A 10,494-nucleotide genomic window follows, 5' to 3' on the forward strand; every position below is an offset into this window, starting at 1 on the left:
CCACATAATGAGGGCAAGAGACGGCCGCCCCTCGCACCAAATGATAAACAAAGCTCCGTACATTCCGTATTCCCGGGAAAGAGATCACTGTATACACCGTCGAACGCGGAGACCTCGCCTCACGTGGACCAGCGGTGAGCTTTTCAATGGCTACCGCTCCCATGGATGGCAGTCGCAACAAGTCGGCACCCTAGGCGGCTTTGCGGCGCACTAGAGCATGTGCCGCTATATACACGTCAACAATACTTCTTCGGCGAAGAGTGGAGGAGGTGCGCCCGGGTAAAGGTTACGAGGCGCGTAATATTTCTTCCTTCCCAACGCATTTTCTTCTTCGCTTGTTTTGCCGTCTGTTATTCCCCTCCCAACGAGCTGTGCACCGAAGATGGCCATTGTTCGTGCCAACAGCAGCTGCGTCTGATCATTCGCGCTTCTTCGCGACCAGCAGACGCGTTTTGCAACAACTGCGCTCGGCTTCGCTGTTTGCGCAGCGGGGCCGCGTATGAGGCATAAATCTATATCAAACGCTGGCTCCGTTCGCGGAAAATAAATAAATAAATAAAGAGGTCGTAAACAAGGACCCCGAGCGCCGAGAGGAAGAAAAATATCGAAATGCAAATCTTTTCCATTGGTTAGTCATCAGAATGGCTGGCTCGAATATCATGCTACACCATAACAGCTGTTGCGCTCTTTTTCTTTTTTTTTTCAAGCACTCCGCAGCTTTATTTAGCTTTTGTTTACACCTGAAACTTGTGCGCGGCGTCTGCGCTCGATACCGGTTCGTTTACGGTTAGAAATCTTGCGCACTGCTGAAAACCCTGCTTGTTATTGTGCTATAAGCGCATAGTGAGAGTGAAGAAGAAAGACTAATTGCCTGAGTCAGTCAGAAAAAAAAATACGTAGAGTATTTATGCTATGGAAGGTACGTGGAAAAGCGAAAACGCTCGCACGGGCGCGTAGTTGAAACCGCTGCCCTAATTTCCTGCCGATTGCGTAGGTACTTCAGAAAACGCATATCTGTACATTTACCGCAACGTCGCAGCATTTACACTGCTTCCGTGATTCCTTAAGTGAGTATTTCGTACCACGTCGCACCAAAAGGCTTCCGGATTTCTCTTTGTTCAAAAACAAGCAAAAAATCTGGAGGGAGCCCTAATTCATGGCTAAGGTGTCTGGTAGTGGCACTCGCACGTCGCACTGCCGAAGCTGATCTCAGAGGCCAGGCAGAAAAAAGCGCGTGGTGGAGATCTGCTCCGCCAGGCCAGTGTTGTATGCGTTACCGAAAAAAAGTAACTAAATACGTTACTCGTTACGCTAAAGAAAAAGGAACGCGTTACCGACCTGCGTTACCCATAAAAAAATTAACGCGTTACCGTTACCGTTACCGAAAAAAAGTAACGGACGTTACTTCTGTCGTTACACCATAGTCAGAAATATTAATCAGTGCGTCATCGCCTCAATAACCTAAAATAGCAACTTTATAAAAGTCCTATTCACATGTAACATTAAAGCTGTCGCCCAAGCAAAATTTTACCCGCAATACTGATTAAACGAGAACAATTTGCACAAATCTGCCGATTCTTCGCAGTATACTATAATGGCCTAAAGTTACCTGTCACATGTGGTGGCTTCTAACCCTGTGGCACACGGGGAAGCTATTTTTCGGAATGGTTCATTAGACACAAAGGGATCGACTTCATCATCAATGGTCTCCGCAATGAAAACTCCACTGAACAAGGCTGCAGTAATTATGACGGCTTGCTTCTACTGCGAAAAAAAATGCGCAGGTTTTGTAGCATAGGAATGCTTAAATGGAATAAATCTGGGGCAAAATATTTCCGCACATAAACAAGATTTTTGTTCCCATATGACCTGTATAATTGCCTCAAATATTGCGACTGCGTATGTGAAAGTGTTCAATGTCAGCCTCGCTGGCTCAGGATTTCAATAACCAGAAACGTAAGCGCAGTTGCAAGTAGCAAGAAGCAAAGCTAATTTTGAATACGAAGTTTGTAAGCAGTGCTAGAGTATTGCAGGAACAGTTTCCTATTGTATTGAAAAACTGCTGAATATAAGCAACTGTTGCGTTTCAAAGCTTTAGTCGGACAGCTTGACTCGTATATTAGCGAATACGTCCGCACCTACGCTAAATAGGAGCTCGACGGGTGCACTATGTGGTACTCCTGTATTCACTTTAAGGAAGAGCTGGTGAGCGCGCGAAAAGTTTTCCTTGAGCCCGCTCATAACGATGCCATGCGGCATCAAAGGTACGGAGACAGTCGCTCATCTTTAGTTGGCGATTACGTTCAGAAGGCATTTCCGAAGAAGCCATCCTCCTTTGTGCTGGAGCTCGCACTGAGTCTTGATGTCCACAAGCCGAGCAGATCTCGACAGTTCGGTTTTGACGGTTACGAGGACCGCATTATACGCTTTGCTTCATTGATAATCAACGACAGCTTGAACCTCGATACCAAGGTAGCCGAAACTGTAGCAGATCTATTTAATAAATTTCGGGAATTTGCTCCCCACTGCAATTTACCCTGCGCAAGAAAAGGACCACGCGCGGGGTCGATTTGCCAACGCTTGGCGGGCCGACAGCAGTCCGCAGCAGCAACAAAATCACGTCGGGGCGAGCTCCGAGAAAGGCGCTCCTACAACACGAATGAATTTTGTGTAAGACTGCGAGGATAATTGGAATGAAAAGTAACGAGTAACGTCACACCTCACGTTACCAAAAAATGGTAACGAAAGTACGTTACCCGTTACGGTTCCGAAATAGTAACGAGTACGTTACTAAGTTACTGAAAAAAGTAACGCGTTACCGGTAACGCCGTTACCTGTAACGCGTTACCGCCAACACTGCGCCAGACGTAGCAACGATCCCAGCTGCTTACGATCTTTCAATGAACTCAATCAACGAATTTTAATTTCTTATCCTCGCACTTAATAAGCGCTTATCTTAACTAAACTCACGCTCCGATATCATATGTATCCAACATATCTGCTAACTTGAACGAGATTAGAACGATAGCTCTCTATTCTTAAAGACTTTTTCTCAATATTCAGAAAGCCGGAAACGACAGTGTCACACAATGCTCGTGCCACTGAAAACCTCTCGATATCACGTAGTCCTCCTGGTTAAGCGAGAAACAAGTCTGCGCAGAGCGCAGGTGCGGCGCCAGTAGGGGGTATGGGGGGGCTGGAGCCCCCCCAAAATTCCCGCCTGCCCCCCCCCCCCCCCCCCCCCCAATATGTTCCCAGCCTCCCTGCCCCCCTGAAGGAACTCACTTGTCGTGAATGCTCCCCCCTCCCCCCCAGTAAAATAATCCTGGCGCCACCCCTGAGTCTGCGTCAGAACTATATTCGTAAAACTACACTTAATCATTGCCATTAGAATCATAATCAACCTATATTTAGGTACAATGCAGCACAAACGGCCTCTCCCAAAGATTTCCACTTAGCTCGTGCTGCGCGATGCGGCTCCATAGTACGCCTGCATGTTTCCTAATTCGATGGCATCACCCTAACTAACCGTATGCAGTCCTCTGGGATTGTATGTCTTGTGCTTTCACCGCGATGTCCACGCGGAAGTTGCAGAGCGTACGAAGGTCACTTCGCTCGCTGCAGCGGCCGCGTTTGCGAAAGGATCGCTCTGTTCAAACAGAAATAAGTAACAACTGTGACAGTTGTTAGTTCGCGCTCGTCCTTTGTATACCTGTGCGTTCGTTTCACGCGTCCTTCTTTATGTTTGAGCAGCGCGCTTTAAGTGTCGAGCTGTGACGCTTGATAGTTCGCGCTCGTTCTGTGTGTGTTGTTTTCTAGCGTCCTTAGCACTTGAGCGACGCGCTAGAAATTTAGAGCTTCTTCCCGTTCTTCTCGTTACATTCCAATTTGTTGCTATCGTATTCATTGCTTGGCCGTTGCGGCGAAACTGACTTTTTTTTCTTAATGTTACGTAAATAAATTTTCCTTGCCAATCACACTGCTTAGTCTTAAGCTTCCCTAGAACAACTATATCCGAAAAATTTATAGCAGTTCTAGTATTGTCCTAATGTCTACCCTTCCAACGCGTCGTTCTACGGAAGAAGTTCGATTCCGGCCGCGGCGTTCGCATTTTCGATGGAGGCGAAAATGCTAGAGGCCCGTGCACTTTTATTAAGGTGCCCATTAAGGGACCTCAGGTGGTCTAAATTTCCGGACATCTACGCTACGGTGTGTCTCATAATGATATCGTGCTTTTGACAGGCAAGATCCCAGATCATTATCATTTTCTATGGAACAAATATTCTCGAGTCACATCACACTTCTCGCATTTCATGTTTGTATCGTAAAATGCAGCTACTGCTGATTGTAGTCTCGCGAAAGATTGCAGGATCGTGAAGCACTATTGCTTAGGGCTTTTAAAGGAGTACTGACACAAACATTTTCAGTTTTTTTTTTTTTTTGCGTCAAATGAAACGCAAAGACCTCAAGAGCCTAGAAAAGGTACTGCTAAGCGCGAGCGCACCCTGAAAAAGTAATTGCAGTATGTTTGTAAAAGCTAGTTTCGGTTCCAACTGTACCCTGACGTCACAGCACGGTATGAGCTTCTCGTCACGTGCTCGCACAATATATAGTGGCGTTTGCACGGCAGCTCCGCACCGTCCGCGGCTCCGTTGGTGACTCACAAGCAGCCATTTTGAATGTTTTGGTGACGCACAAGTGGATACATCTTGGAATTTTTGGCATCTGACGTCATCACAACTAGCCGGACTGCCGCGTGCAGTGACCAGAATTAGTACTGTAGCCTGACGCCAACCTAGTGCCGATGTCGGTGGGTGAGCCATATTAAAAATTGACTTTAATATCAAAATAAAATATCTTATCAGCATTTGCTGAGCTTCACACTTGCTCAGAGCCGTCTCTGCATACAGGAGATTTGTATGGCAGAGTAAACTCGCCTTCGAAAAAACGTGTCAGTACCCCTTTAAGATGAAGTAGCGATAAACAAAAGGGCTCCTGCTGGCGCATCATGCATATCATAAACAATGTGTTATAGAAAGAACCACTGCTCCTTTGCGCAAGACTACATATACTCGAAAGCAATTTCACGACATCACATTTTCTACTTCAGCTGGAGAGCGTTCGCAACCGTGTTACATCTAATGTGTCAAGACTTGTGCAATAGCGTCCGTACTTCTACTGACGCGCTAGCTTGCACTTATCGACACTGTTTCGAAGTGGAGATTTGAAAATATAAACATTAATATCAAATGCACTTCCGCACAAAATTTATGAACTTATTTTTCAAAAGTAGAGCTGAACGAAAAGTAAACGTAGACTACACCCCTTAAAACTATATTATATATTATGAGAAGGCACTTATATAGTAATATCTCTAAACGAGTATACAAAGACATAACGCTTGGAACGACGCAAAATCAGGGAATCCCCAGGCAAAAGTTCTCAATGATTAGCATGGCTTTTAAACATGTGCTGTTGGAACACTAAGACATAGGTAATCGGCGTCGTTTTCCAAATTTAGTGCACATTTTAGTATTACAAAACGTTCAACTATGTCCAAACTGCATTCTGTCTGAGTATGTTAATGAGCCATATTAATGTCCTGTCTATATCACATAATCGCGCAATTGGATGCAGAAAGTTCTACGAAAGTCACCTTTTTTTTATAGAGTCTAAATGTATTCTATATAGTATATAGTGACTGCAGCTTTATTTGCGAATACTCTTACTTGATTTTCCGAAAAGAAAAGGATCTTTATATTTTAATTTCTTGCAGGAGTAACACTTCTAAAGACCTATATTATTATGTGCACCTGTATTGTTCCACGATGGAGAAATACATGATTGCAACGAAACGGCTCGATGACTACTGGGCGACATCCCGTTTCAAAGGAGTGTTATGATCGGCTTTCACGGCTTGGCGCCGCTGGGCCGTGGGAATGATTTGGCGGCACCTTCTCTGCGTTCTTCATCGTCAACGTTCCCCGAAGAGCACCTGATGCGGCGACAACACAGCAGTCGTGTCCTGAACCCTTCAAGGCTGTCAGTGCACCTCGTCAAGCGCCTTGGACACACTCGGCCAAGTTTGACGGTTTTACGGCCTGGAAGTGAACTATTTGCTGTCAAGGGTGCTCGGAAGAAGCGGTCACTTGTGCACTGCTTTGTCGAACGTTCTGCGAGATGCACCGGACAATTAGCCGAGCGTCTGAAATCCCTCATCGGGAACCTTTCCCACACTCCGCGGTGCTTTTGTGGGTTTGTGACCCGGCCGGGAGCTGGCCATCGGCTGCGCCGGCACGCTATCAAGGAAAGGAACGACTGCCCCTGACTGCACATCCAGTTTTCACGAATTTACGCTGCCGCGACCCCTTCACTGTGTGTGTGGTACCCTATTGTGTCTTGTGTGCGCCGCTCGTCGAGCCGGGCGCTCCGCTTTCCTCTTTCCTGAGGTGGGAAGGGGATGGTGGTTGACCTTTCCCCTTTGGGGTCGGAGATTAAGACAACGTGTTGATTGTACTGTCCTGGACTCAATAGTTTTCTCTAACAAGGAATCTGGGGAAGACCAAGGCTTTACAACGCGAGCGTCGAGACGCTCCAAAAACACGCTACCAAATAGTCATGTAAATAAACGTTCTTGTTATCAGCTCCGGCTCCTGATCTCTACTTCTCTGAGAGCGATTCGTTGGGCAAGTTGGTGATCCATAATGTCACTAACAGCGCAAAAAAGGACAAGCGCAAACAGCGCTTGTCTGTGATTCTTCCTGGTCCTTCGTCCTTTTTTGCGCTGTTAGTAACATTCTCTCTGCAGGCCTGGCTGGTTCCCGGTCGTATGGGAACCTCCGACTACATCAGAAGGTGCGAATAAAGATCATTATCATCATCAATGTAGCCAACATGACGCCAATGCCGTGAGAGAGAGAGGGGGAGATAAGAATGAGGGAAATGCAGGGAGGTGAACTAGGTTAGCATAGGCTTCTGCCCATGGATGAACGGTGATACAGGAAGGAGGTGGGAGGGGGTTACTGCCTTGCTACCTTGCAAGCATATCTATTAAAACAGTTGGTAGAAAAAAAAGGGAAAGGATCGCGGTAAGTAAGCCTTCGCCACGTGGTCGGACAGCGGTAGTGTCTAGTTGCCCAGCAAGCGTTGAGAGAGCATAAAGGGAGAGGAGAATGCCGATCGGGGTGGCTCAGGCGGGCGCCGATGGGCCGGAAGGATTGCGGATTAAAGGGACACTAAAGAGAAAAAACGAATTGGTTTACATCAATAAATTATATTCTGAGAACTCTAATGTCGTTGATTTCGCCATCATAGGTTTATTAATACAGGAGGACATCAAGTTCAAAGATTCATTTTTAAATTTCGCGCTGAAATCTCCCCGCGTGACGCCACCGATTTCAAAGTGTATTTATCGTATTTTGGTGCCACTGGCTCAACAAAATTACCCCAAACTTGGCATGGTACATCTATGGTCCCCTCAGAGGAGAATGCACTTCATTTTCACCGATTGAGAACTATGTAGTCCCTAGTAGGCGCCGTCAAAACATGTGACGTCACGGTGAATGCTGCGGAGACTTTTAGGTGGCGTCGCCACACACATTTTGTTCTTGCGCATTTTCTCGCTCACTGAGCGTCTTCTCGCAGCAAGCGTGGTGTTTTTGGCATCGTGAAAGACTTCTTTACTAATACGAGAAAAATCGTTTTGCTCTTTAGTGTCCCTTCAACTTACCGACGCGCGCTGGTGGCCTGACGTCATGTTCTCTGCCTCTCTCTCCTTTTCCGTACACCTCCACGCTTCCAAAGCTATAGACAAAGCAACGTATACATTTCACTGCCAGACTCACACGTCCAGCTTTGACGCTTACTATAACTAGGTGTCCAATTTTAACCGCGCAACCATATGGCGTGCCGCAATTCGAGTAACGTCGTGTCGTTGTTCGCACGTCAGCTCATTCATCCGTGGCGATAAGTCGAGATCGTTCTCACAGTGGCGTAGGTGCATCATTTCAACCAGTAACGCTCACGCCGTCAGTCGGGTGGAGGAGGAAAGACATACAGAAAAGAGCAGTACTGCACCTGTGAACCCGATCTTCTTGTAAAGCGAAACTTCCGCCACAGGTGCATAGCTGCAGGCTGGCACACGGTATAAAGTGGCGCTGTTGTTTGGTCGTGGGAGCGCTAACCGAACGGAGCCTCCACGGGCTGCCGGGAGCTTGTTTATCGCGCCCGGTATTTCGCAAGAGGAGCAGGTGAAACTTTACACTATAAAAGAGCCAGCACGGAACTGTACGCGACCTATTGTGGTGCGCGAGATGCGACGCAAAAAGCACCCGCCGCGCCACCGCGCGCCTCGCTATTCGCTGTCGTTGCGCGTCGTCACGCGGCCACACCTGCCGAGCCTGTTGACTCCGTCATCTAATGTGACTCGTTCTCACCCTCTTCCTCGTCGTTCATCTATATCATCTTCCGCCTCTTCTTCTGGTAATTTATCTGTGTTTTCTGACCAACCACGTTGGCTTAGTGGCTGTCGCAAGCTGCTCAAGCCGAGGAGGTTGTGAGCTTAGCATCAACCACTCACGGTTCAAGACGAACATGTTACCTCTCGCCGCGGGCCGGAGAACACCGCATGTCCTGTGAATATCCTGTGCACTCCTTTTTTCGTCCTTCGTTCACCTACGCGTTGTTTAATCAAAAATTAGAGCACACGGTGGTTCGATTTGATGACACAATCGGAGTACTAAAGTTTTACGGTACTAACAGATGCTGACTGTGTCGCGCTCTCGGAGTTGATTGCGAAGGCCACGCAGGGGGATGAGCAGCTAGGAGTACACTGAAACTATGGAAGTCAACGATTAAATGTTATCGTGAAGGCTACCCATGTCGACTAAAACTAGCGCATGTAACGACGCTTAATGGAACATTAAGGTTACCTAATTTTTTTTTCTACGCTCAAACTTCGCACCCTTGAGGCGATTCTTTCGACATGCTTAGCTTGAAGGTCTGGACCCCCTCCAGAATTGAGCTGTGTATTCTTAGTTCACGCTAGAGCTTTGCAAGACTGAATCGAACGTACCCACACTGGGTGGGATACACACAAACGCGCGCGCGCGCGCGCACACACACACACACGCACATTTATGGAGCTTTGGTTCTCGGTAAAGTGGTATTACTATGAGGCACGCCTTTGTTGGGGACTCTACATGGATTAATTTTAACTTAGGATTAACCTAAGTGCTAAACATCCAACCAAGGCATACCGCCGTGGGGACTCGTAACGCTAGACACTGCATATCCACGATTCGTCGAACGAGAGATATTGCATGAAGCGCGCTTGTAGTGAAGTTGTGCGATACGCATGCTTATGTGGGAACAAGGAACTGCAAAATTAATCACAATAGATAAATAATGACCTAGATTAGAATAAAAATCACAAAAAACGAACGGTGTGATTGCGAGTTTACCCGAGTAGCCTGACAAGTGAATGAACCCAGGAGCCTTTCCAAGAAACAAAATCTTGCCCATAAGTATTTTGGCGTGCACACTAACTTCGGCTCGGTTTCTTTTATATTTTGTCATTACTTTGAGACAGTCATATACAGGGATTCGATTAATATCACATGTGCCACTGAAAATGTGCGTGTCTGAGTTGTTGCTTTATTCTGCAAAAAAAGAAAAAAATGTACATAGGTTTTAATGTGTAGTCTATGTAGCCTATGTAGTCGTCAATTCTGTAAAGAAACATACGTATTTAATATATGCTGTTTGCAGCGCTTCTGACAAAAAAAAAAAAGACAAGTCTGCTGTCAGCATAATGTGCCTGAAAATAAATGTTCGGGTTTACACTACTTTTTTTAATCCGTTGCCCTTAGCCTACGATGCAGGGCCAATTGCTAACACGAGCTGCCACCTCATTGGGCTAAGTTATTCAGTGTAAAGCTAAAGGTTATTCGTGAGCATGATCAAGCCATTTTCCTGAACACAGTACAACAAATCTACTTCTGCGCGGACTGCTCTTACTGTGGTCACACGGCACTTTAACGCGTGACCGTGTCTAATTTAGCACTACCAAGACGTCGCTGCGGGGACACTCGCTAAATTCAAACAACCGTAACGACTGAGCATTGCGTATGCGCATAGCAGTTATCAACTCACCATTTCTCTCGCGACGAACGTGGGAGTAACGGGTTGGAACTTTGGAACACAGCCGGTCCGCACGTCAACACCAGTTTGACAACACTAGGCCAGGAACTCAAAACTAAGCCGTCGGTTTACCGCCGTCCTTGACAAGATCCTGCACCGGCCTGAGTTGGTCTCCTCTCACTGTTTACGGCTCCACTGCGCAGATCCTCGTCTTCGCGCCACCGATGCTTCCTTCAGAAGGCGTGGAAACCGTCACGTGTTCAAAACAAACCAATACGCAAGCGCGTCAGCCTACGCGAGGCTGCGCTCTCGTATGTCGGTTTCATTCGCCCTTGCGAGCACGCGGGGTTTAGG

The 10,494-nt window shown here is 46.9% G+C and overlaps 1 protein-coding gene across 1 annotated transcript in view; it reads right to left on the bottom strand.

Annotated features, from left to right (window-relative positions):
- The window catches only part of LOC119390066 (uncharacterized), a 220,911-nt gene extending 210,716 nt beyond the window's left edge, over window positions 1–10,195 (bottom strand). The window contains exon 1 of the mRNA XM_049414630.1: window positions 10,153–10,195. The gene's annotated coding sequence lies outside the window, so the exon portion shown is untranslated. The remainder of the gene's footprint in view (window positions 1–10,152) is intronic.
- Between the last annotated feature and the right edge of the window lie 299 nt (window positions 10,196–10,494).

Source organism: Rhipicephalus sanguineus, chromosome 4, assembly GCF_013339695.2.
Source record: "Rhipicephalus sanguineus isolate Rsan-2018 chromosome 4, BIME_Rsan_1.4, whole genome shotgun sequence".
NCBI lineage: Eukaryota > Metazoa > Arthropoda > Arachnida > Ixodida > Ixodidae > Rhipicephalus > Rhipicephalus sanguineus.